This window comes from Phyllopteryx taeniolatus, chromosome 9, assembly GCF_024500385.1.
Source record: "Phyllopteryx taeniolatus isolate TA_2022b chromosome 9, UOR_Ptae_1.2, whole genome shotgun sequence".
Classification (NCBI taxonomy): domain Eukaryota; kingdom Metazoa; phylum Chordata; class Actinopteri; order Syngnathiformes; family Syngnathidae; genus Phyllopteryx; species Phyllopteryx taeniolatus.
In genome coordinates, this window is record NC_084510.1 from 29,889,678 (window position 1) to 29,898,151 (window position 8,474).

At 46.1% G+C, this 8,474-nt stretch overlaps 1 pseudogene; it reads right to left on the minus strand.

The window, feature by feature from the left end:
* Positions 1-468: 468 nt before the first annotated feature.
* On the minus strand, positions 469-6,689 carry LOC133483400 (transcriptional regulator Myc-like; annotated as a pseudogene).
* Positions 6,690-8,474: the final 1,785 nt, after the last annotated feature.

Below are 8,474 nucleotides of genomic sequence, written 5' to 3' on the forward strand. Positions count from 1 at the left end.
CCCGAGTACCATTTTATAACGATTCACCAGTCCAATTCCGAAGGCTTCCGTTTCCGATATCAATTTGTTTTGCGATGAGTATCAACAAGTCTGTTGGAACTGTTTGACGTGTACAATATTATCACGTGTGAACGATTGATGAGGTTTGGAGTATTGGGCCTTGCGCAGGAACGGGCGCTTAAACTCGCTAGTGTCCATTAGAATGAACCCTTGTGTGAGCTTCACGTTCTGTTTCCTCCCCTTGTCTGACCAAAGCCCCAAAATAAAGGAGCTTAATTGAATTTTCAATCCAAAATCTATTTTGCAACCTGTTATTTATCAATTCAACCTTTGAACTTTTTTTTTTTTTCCTGGTGTTTAAATGCTTTTATAATTCAAAAATGACCCATAAGACAACCTTTGTACCCTGGTGGTGTAACGTAAACAAAAACAAAGCATCACTTTTTCAAATTTCAAGTTGGAAAAACATTCTTGAAGGTTTTTGTTTTATTTTTTCTACAGCTCAACATGGCAGCGGCTCCCTTTTTGACCCGCAAGACGCCACAAGGGTTAATAAAAAAAATTCAAGTCACAATGCATTCTTCGTTTCATACGTTGGTGATTTGTTTTGCAGTGACATTTGTCGGCCACAAGATGGTGGTGTTGTCCTGTCGGCGAAGCACACGCTGCGTGAGTAACTTCCCGTAGCTGTGACGTCAGCACATTCCTGCGGGATTCTTTCGTCCTGGAAGAGTGATTCCCTCGTGATATTAGTCGGCCAATCAAATTGTTTGCTCGCAGTGTCCCAAACAGACTCAATTTGACAAATTTTTTTTTGGGGGGGGGGGGGGGCACTTAAGCATGAAACAATCTGGTTTGGCCAAAAGTAGACCGACTTTTATGTACACGGGAGGATGGATTGGAAGGACGGATACAAAAGAAAGAAGCTAGGAAGGGAGGGAACAAGGATGTCTGAAAGGAAATAAGAATGGAAGGAACCAAGGAAGGGAGGAAGCGCTTTGATTTCAGCACTGAATATGTGTGCATAATTTAGGACAAAAGCATTTTGTTTCGAGGCATTACAAGTTTAATTCAATTGTTTTAACAGTCCAAAAAGACAAATTGTCAATACTAAATATAAAACATTGATGAGGCACGTCACGAAGACGAACGACAACACATGAGTGACGAAGATTAGACAAGTCGGGCACTAAAAAACCGGCTGATTTCAGCAAAACGCAATTGGGCGTAAAGCGTAGCGTCTGTTATGAACAAACGAAGGAATCGCTTGAAACTGTGGAAAATTGCATCATATACTACGAGGACCTGTGATATTTGACACTTGGCGTTTGCTTTGGGAACACTAGCTCAGAAGGCGGCATTAAACAGAAGAAGAAACACAACAACGACGACGACGACGACGAACTCGGCAACCAGGGAAATCAACTGTTGAGTTCTTTGCACTTTGTGACCGTGCACGACCGACCCGATAGTCAAGCAGAACAACGGAGACGTACCGGTCCTTGGCACTTTGCGATATTGACAAGCATCTTCACATGAAAAAGTCAGTACTTACTGCCTTTTCCGCATGAACTGCACTTGCTTCCTTTAAGTTGCAATTCGTGATTGCACTTTGTACTAGCTCTGGACAAAAACACCCTCCTCAGGACCAGGAAGCTCACCATGAAAACCTGCCCTCTCCCGGCACGGGGAACACTTCGATCTCCAGGGACAAGAAATCTGGAGATCTGACAAAAACCTTCCCTCGGGACGGAAAACCCTTCTGTCTCCACAGCCGAGGAACTCTTCCCTTTCTACAGACAAGAAAGCGACTCTCTTTCGGGATGAGAAACCCCTCCCGGTCCAAGAAATTCCCACAGAGAGAACCTTTCCTCTCGACGAGTACCACCTCTCTCAGGACGAGGAACCCTTCTCTTTTATGCAAGAAACCGCAGAAGACAAGAAACATTCTCTCTCTCTCGGGAGACAAGAAAGCTCTCGACGAGAACCTTCCCCCTGGAGTAGTACCCACCTCTCTCCAGAACGAGAAACCCTCTTCTCTCTGGACTAGAAATCTCGATGATAACCTTCCCGCCGGACTGGTACGCACCCCTCTCTCTCTCTCAGGACTACAATTTTTTTTTTCTCTTCGCAACAAGAACCTTCCGTCTGGACGAGCACCCTTCTCTCTTGGGAAGGAGAAACCTAAAAAAAAATTCGGACTTGCGGAAGTATTGCCAACAAAAATATGAACTAACGCAGCAGTCCCTTTGTATGTTTGAATGTTGCTAAGTAGGGTAGCTTCTGTCTTGAAGTTTCGCCGACACGTCAAGTCCTGAATCACAACACCGTCAACATGTCACTTGTCAACCTAAACCGTCCGCCCTCATTGCTGAAAGCAAAACTCAAAAGTCTCTCCATCCTTTTTCACAAGCGGGTTGACGTCCGGAGGCGGCGCAGTCGCATTTTGAGCTTCTCCCGCTCGGCTCGCAGTCCGTCCCGCTCGCTCCGCAGCCGGCGGGCGTGCTCCTCCAGGCCGTGGATGCAGTCTCTGGCCTTCTTCAGGATGACCACCTTGGAGGCCTTGTCGTTGCGGGACAACTCGGGCACGCTGTCGCGAAGGCGCGCAAAGTAGTTCTTCATCTCGTTGCGCCGCTGCCGTTCCATCACGTTGTGAGTCCGACGGCGCTCCCGTTCGTCCTCCGTCTCTGCCAAATTCCGTGACGAGCGGTAGCGGTGGCGGTAACGGCGGCGGGATTGCTTCGTGGGCGAGGAAGGCGGCGGGGAGGCCGGAGGAGGTGCGGCGTAGTTGTGCTGCAGCTGGATGTCGAAGTGGAGGTGGCGCTGGAGAGCGAGACGCTCCTCCTCCTCCCGGCGCCGTCTGGAGGGGCAGTGCCCCACCGTCACCACGTCGATCTCCTCATCTGCGAGACAACAAAAGACAAGACTTTAATCGCGCACATAAATGGAAGTAGTGCGCCCCCAATGGAAACGAGACACACGTGCCAACACAAAGAAACGGTGAACGTGGCAAGTTCAGCTCTATTGTGAACATAATTCAAAGTGTCCATAACAAGTACATTTTGACAAGCATTTACATGGCTCGCTAATTTAGCATAACAACAACAAAATTCGAAAAACATTCATACTTATACATTTTTTGAGAGTTTAAAAATGTTCTAAATTGCCTCCAAATGTTTTTCTCAGATTCATAGTCTTAGTTTCGACTTCAAAAAAACATTTTTACGTTTTAAAAAAATATGTTATATTTCTAAATGCATTTCTTTAAGTTTAACATTCTAAACCTTTTGATATTTTCGTAAGTCTTATTCTTTTGTATTTTTATTGATTTTTTTTTTTAATTCCTAAAATGATATTAAAAATATTTTTTTCTGAATCTGAAAATAAAATACAAATTAATTATTGTATATTTTTTAGAAAAAAAATAAAAATGGGAAAAAAAGTACATTCTAAAAACATTTTTCATACATTATTTTTTTTTCAAAACATTCTAAATTTAAAAAATATAAAATGTTACTTATACATGTCCATCCAGTTTCTGAGCCGCTTCTCTTCACGCGGGTCGCGGGCGTGCTGCAGCCTATCCCAGCTATCTTCGGGCGAGAGGCGGGATACGCCCTGAACCGGTCGCCAGCCAATCGCAGTTCACATAGAAACAAACAACCGTTTGCGCACACACTCACACCTCCGGGCAATTTAGAGTCTTCAGTTAACCCAGCGCGCATGTTTTCGGGATGTGGGAGGAAACCGGAGTACCCGGAGAAAACCCACGCAGGCACGGGGAGAACATGCAAGCGCCACACAGGCGGGGCCGGGATTTGAACCCCGGTCCCCAGAACTGTGAGGCAGAGGTGCTAACCGGTCAATCACCGTGCCGCACATGTACATGTATATATTTTTTTTGGTTTGTTTGTTTGTTTTTTAACAATAATAAATATTCAAACACCTAGCTGCTGAATAAATAAGTTCGCCTCATTCTGTGTGGTTAATAATCAGCATTGCCACAGGCCTCCGGTCAGTGAATGAGTCATTAGAAGTTGACAGAAGGAGCATGCACACTTATTTTGAGCTGTCAGTCCCCAGCTGTGACCCCGCCCACACTTAAAAAAAATATGTATATATTATTGTGCAAAAAAAGTGCATCTCGACCCGAAAGAGCAGCGACAGGTCGGGTCCGTCGATCTCACCGGAGTCGCTGGACGAGTACGTGGACATCTCTCCTCCGGTGGAGCAGTAGTCGGAAGGTGCCTCGCCGCTCTCCCGGCTGTCCAACAGGTCGTGGCAGTCCAGCGTGGAGCCGGCGAGCCCCTCGAAGATGGCCGTGTCCATGTCCGACAGCAGCGGGCTGGAGCCCAGCACCGACGACGCCGGCTTGTCCGACGCCAGGCACCGCCACAGGCCGTCCTCGCCGCTCTCCTCCTCCGAGAGCCGGCGGCCGACGCCCCCCGCCGCCACCACCATCATCATCATCATCATCATCATCATCATCTGAGTGGAGGAAGCCGCAGTTCCAGTTGAGCTGCATGTCATGGTCCTCCAGGAGGATGTCGGACACGAAGCTGAGCTGGTCGCCCTTGGAGAGGCCCGCCTTCACGGGGGACGACTGGAGGTCCTTCACCAAACTTTGGCAGAAGTCGTCGTCGAAGTAGGAGAAGACTTGGGGCAGACACTCCATGCCTCTTTCCAAAATATACATGGTCTCCTGCAGGGAGCGTTACAAACAAACAGCTTTAAGGACTTTGCGGGTTTTTCAGGTTCCCCCCCCCCCCCCCCCCCCCCCCACGCCTCAGCGGTTATTTCATTCCAAGCCCCAAACATGACGTGGGACCTTTTTTTAATTGGCACAATAGAGATGACGTGCACGCAATGCTAATTTGTGGCCACGAAATAGTTACAAGATCTTCACAAAATACTAAGTTGCGGCCAGAAAATAGAGATATAAGGCGCATACAAAATGACAGGGAACTTCAACTGGGCGTGGCACTGAACAGCTTGAATCCACTTTTTATTTTTATTTTAAATTGTCCACTATTTGTCACAAGTGTCACTTGTTGTGAATTGAATGCCACCATACAGCGCTCTCATCTCTCAAAGCAAATTAAAAAAAATAATATTTTGTTTAATTCGGCCCAAGACAACTTAGTATTTCATGGCCGCAAATCAGAATTTTGTGTGCATGTTGTATCTGTATTGTGGCCACTAATTAAATTGACCCCCCCATCCCCACCCCCCAACTCCTCCCGTCAAGTCTCAGTCATTTCACACTTAGGTGAGCAAACGCCACAAAGCCCACCAGGACGTTTGCAGCCATTCACATGCAACACACTGCGCTTGTCTGCAGGGCGTGGAGGGCATGTCACAATCATACGGCGCTTGGATGTGTAGCATGCTTGCGATGCACAACAAAGCCGCACTGTGCTGCATAAGCACACACGTCCCAGAGTTAAAGAACGCCCTTGTGCAGCGTGGACACACGAGACACGTGTAGGATTTTTTTTTTTTTTTTCTCTCAATTTTAAAAAGACACCGACGCCGGTCTATGCTCAAATACATTACACGAACATCGGTCACAAACAATAACCGGGGAGTTGCAGGGTTCGTGTACAAGGAAGCGGTTTGGATTAAAGAATGCGAATTTCCTAATGAGGGTTTTGCACCGGGAGTTGAACGCCCCTGCGGGAACAAGCGGTCGTGCTTTCTTTTGCGTTTGAATTGAGTTTTAAACAAAACCCACCGACGCCGATCTACTCTCGAGTACACCACAAAAAACGTAAATGCCTCACAATTAGCAGGGAGTGACACGATTCGTGTACACGAAAGCGGTTTTGTTCAAATCTGGGATTTCGCAATAGGGGTTTTGTATATGGAGCAGCGTGGGAGCAAACCGCGTTTGTGACTTTCTAAATTTTAAAAATTATTATTATTATTTTTTTTAAATCCGATTTTAACATGACACTGATGCCGTGTCTTTTTGAACAACGCAACAGATTGTTTAAAATGGGACCTTTTCCTAATAAGGGTTTTGCACATCTCCGCAATGGTTCAAATGCCATGTGGGTAACAAACGACAGTTAATAGAAAATTAAATTGAGTGCGTAACCCAACACAACCACGCCGATCTGCTCTCGAACACGTTACCTAAACATAATTACCACACAATACCCGGGGGGAGATTTTTTTCTAAAGCAATTTTGAAGCTTGTTAAAATGTGAGTGTTTATCAATGAGGGTTTGCACACAGGTCCAAGCGTTAAAAGAACATAAAAATGCGTTTATAACCAGACACACCCACGCTGATCTAAACTCTTAATGCATGACACAAACAGTGACGAATACGTTATCTGGGAGTGACGTGGTTTTGTTTTGTTTTTTAGCAAATTAGCAGCTTTTTCCAAATATGAGCGGTTTTGCACATGGAGAACATTTCTGTCTTGTCCTAAGAAAAAAAACAATTTAAAAACGCGTTCTTACCCAAGAGGTCAGGGTTCAACAAATGCCACGAGTTGGTCCGCGTAAATGTCCACACTGAGTGACCGAAGACGACGACAACTCGGTGGGAAGAAGTTGGTCGTAGTAGTACCGCTCGCGCCCGTGAGGGAGGCGGCGTGTCCGGAAGTCCACGCGTACCCGCCCGGCAGCAGCGTCACCAAGTGGGCGTGGCCCAGAGAGCTGCAGCACTCCGATCCGCTCGACTCGCCGGTGTCCCTCCGCGAAGAAAAAAAAAAAAAAAAAAAACGCGGCAAAATGTCCAAACCGGCCACCGAGCTTTTAACGTCCACACGACTTCGTAATTCTGAAACAAAATAAATCGCCATTTCCGTTTAGTCCTGGTGGGGAAACAGGCGGCAACGGCGAGTGTGTGTGTCTGCGTCCGTGTGTAATTGATCGCTCAAATCGGGTCTAGCTGGTCTCAGCCGGTGGAGGGATACATGAAAAAAAAAAAAAAAAAAGGCTGAGATTCCAGGAAATGAATGGCGGTAAAACGAAGACACTGACGCACGTGGATTGAGAGGAAAAGCCGGCTGTCTCACTCTGTGCCTGTTTCACGCACTCCCCCTCATCTAATGGTTTATTTAGTTATTTGTTTATTTAAGATTCGAAAATATCACTGTAAGTATCACTTTGAGCGCACGAAAGCAATGGAGGAGAAATACCAAACAAATGCTATAAGTGGTACCTTGACTTACCAGTTTAATACTTTGCGCAGTGTCGGCGTCATGCGCGGGCACCCCTCCCGCCCCCAAATCAGTCATCGACCCCCCGCCCCCCCCCCCCCACCCACACACACACACACACACACACACAGAGCAGGCCGTTATGCTAAACCTTATATATAATTTATTCAAAGTTTAAATTGCTCTATTTTAGCCACTAAAGGTCAAATAAAGATAAAAGACAATGTGAACAAATTAAAAATAAGAACACTTGTCAATCATTTGCACATACAAATCTCAAATGCTTATATTTTTGCATGGGTTCCCCACTTTAATGTTTAAGATCATCAAACAAATGTAAATAGCAGACAAAGATAACACAAGTAAACATAAAATGCAGTGTTTTAATGGTGATTGTATTTATCGGGGGACGGGGGGGGGGGGGGGGGGGGGCTACGCAAAGCTCAATTAGGCGCCCAAAATGGCTGCTTCAAACCAAAATGGCTGACGTTTGGTTCAACTTCGGGCATGGGTCCTTGACACTTTTATGCGTCCTGAGTTTCGTGTCAATCGGCAAAACTGGTTCCAGGAGCTGGACTTTCCGGGAGGCGCTACTGAGTCAGTCAGATGACCGCATTACAATACGAGCGTAACAACAACGTAGTCAGTGACAGCAGCGTATTGCGGACGCAGGACACACCCGTCACGTTCCCATCGCTCTGGTCACACACACACACACACAGAAAGCGAGAGTGGACCGGTTGCGGTCGTCCAATCCTTCCCCATCAAATTACGAGTTTCGCTTGTCGCCAAAGCGTAATGACAGACTTCCTACATTCCCGGGAAGTCACTGAGAGCGCATCCCGAGAAGAAGTCCACGTCAACCCAAAGAACAGAAGAAGAAGAGGGTCACTTGAAATTGCAGCTATAGCTTAAAAACTTACTTTTAAGCCTTAATCCTTGTTTAAAACCTTACCCATGATTGAAACCCTAACCCTGCCTCGAAACACTGAACCGGAATCCTAAACCTGTCTTGAAAACCAAATTCAAAACCCTAACTCTGGCTGAAAACCCTAGTTTGAAACCCTAACCCTCATTCAAAACCACCACCTTGGCTGGAAACGCTAATTTGAGAAGATAAACCTTTTTTAAAATCTCAACATCTTCGTATTAAAACCCTAATCCACAAACCCTAACCCCTGCTTGAAACCTACTTTGAATTTCTTACTCTGGCTCGAAACCGAGTTTGAAACGCTAAACCTAGTTTAAAACCTTAATCATGCTTTGAAATCCTACTTTGAATACCTAACTTGAAACCTTA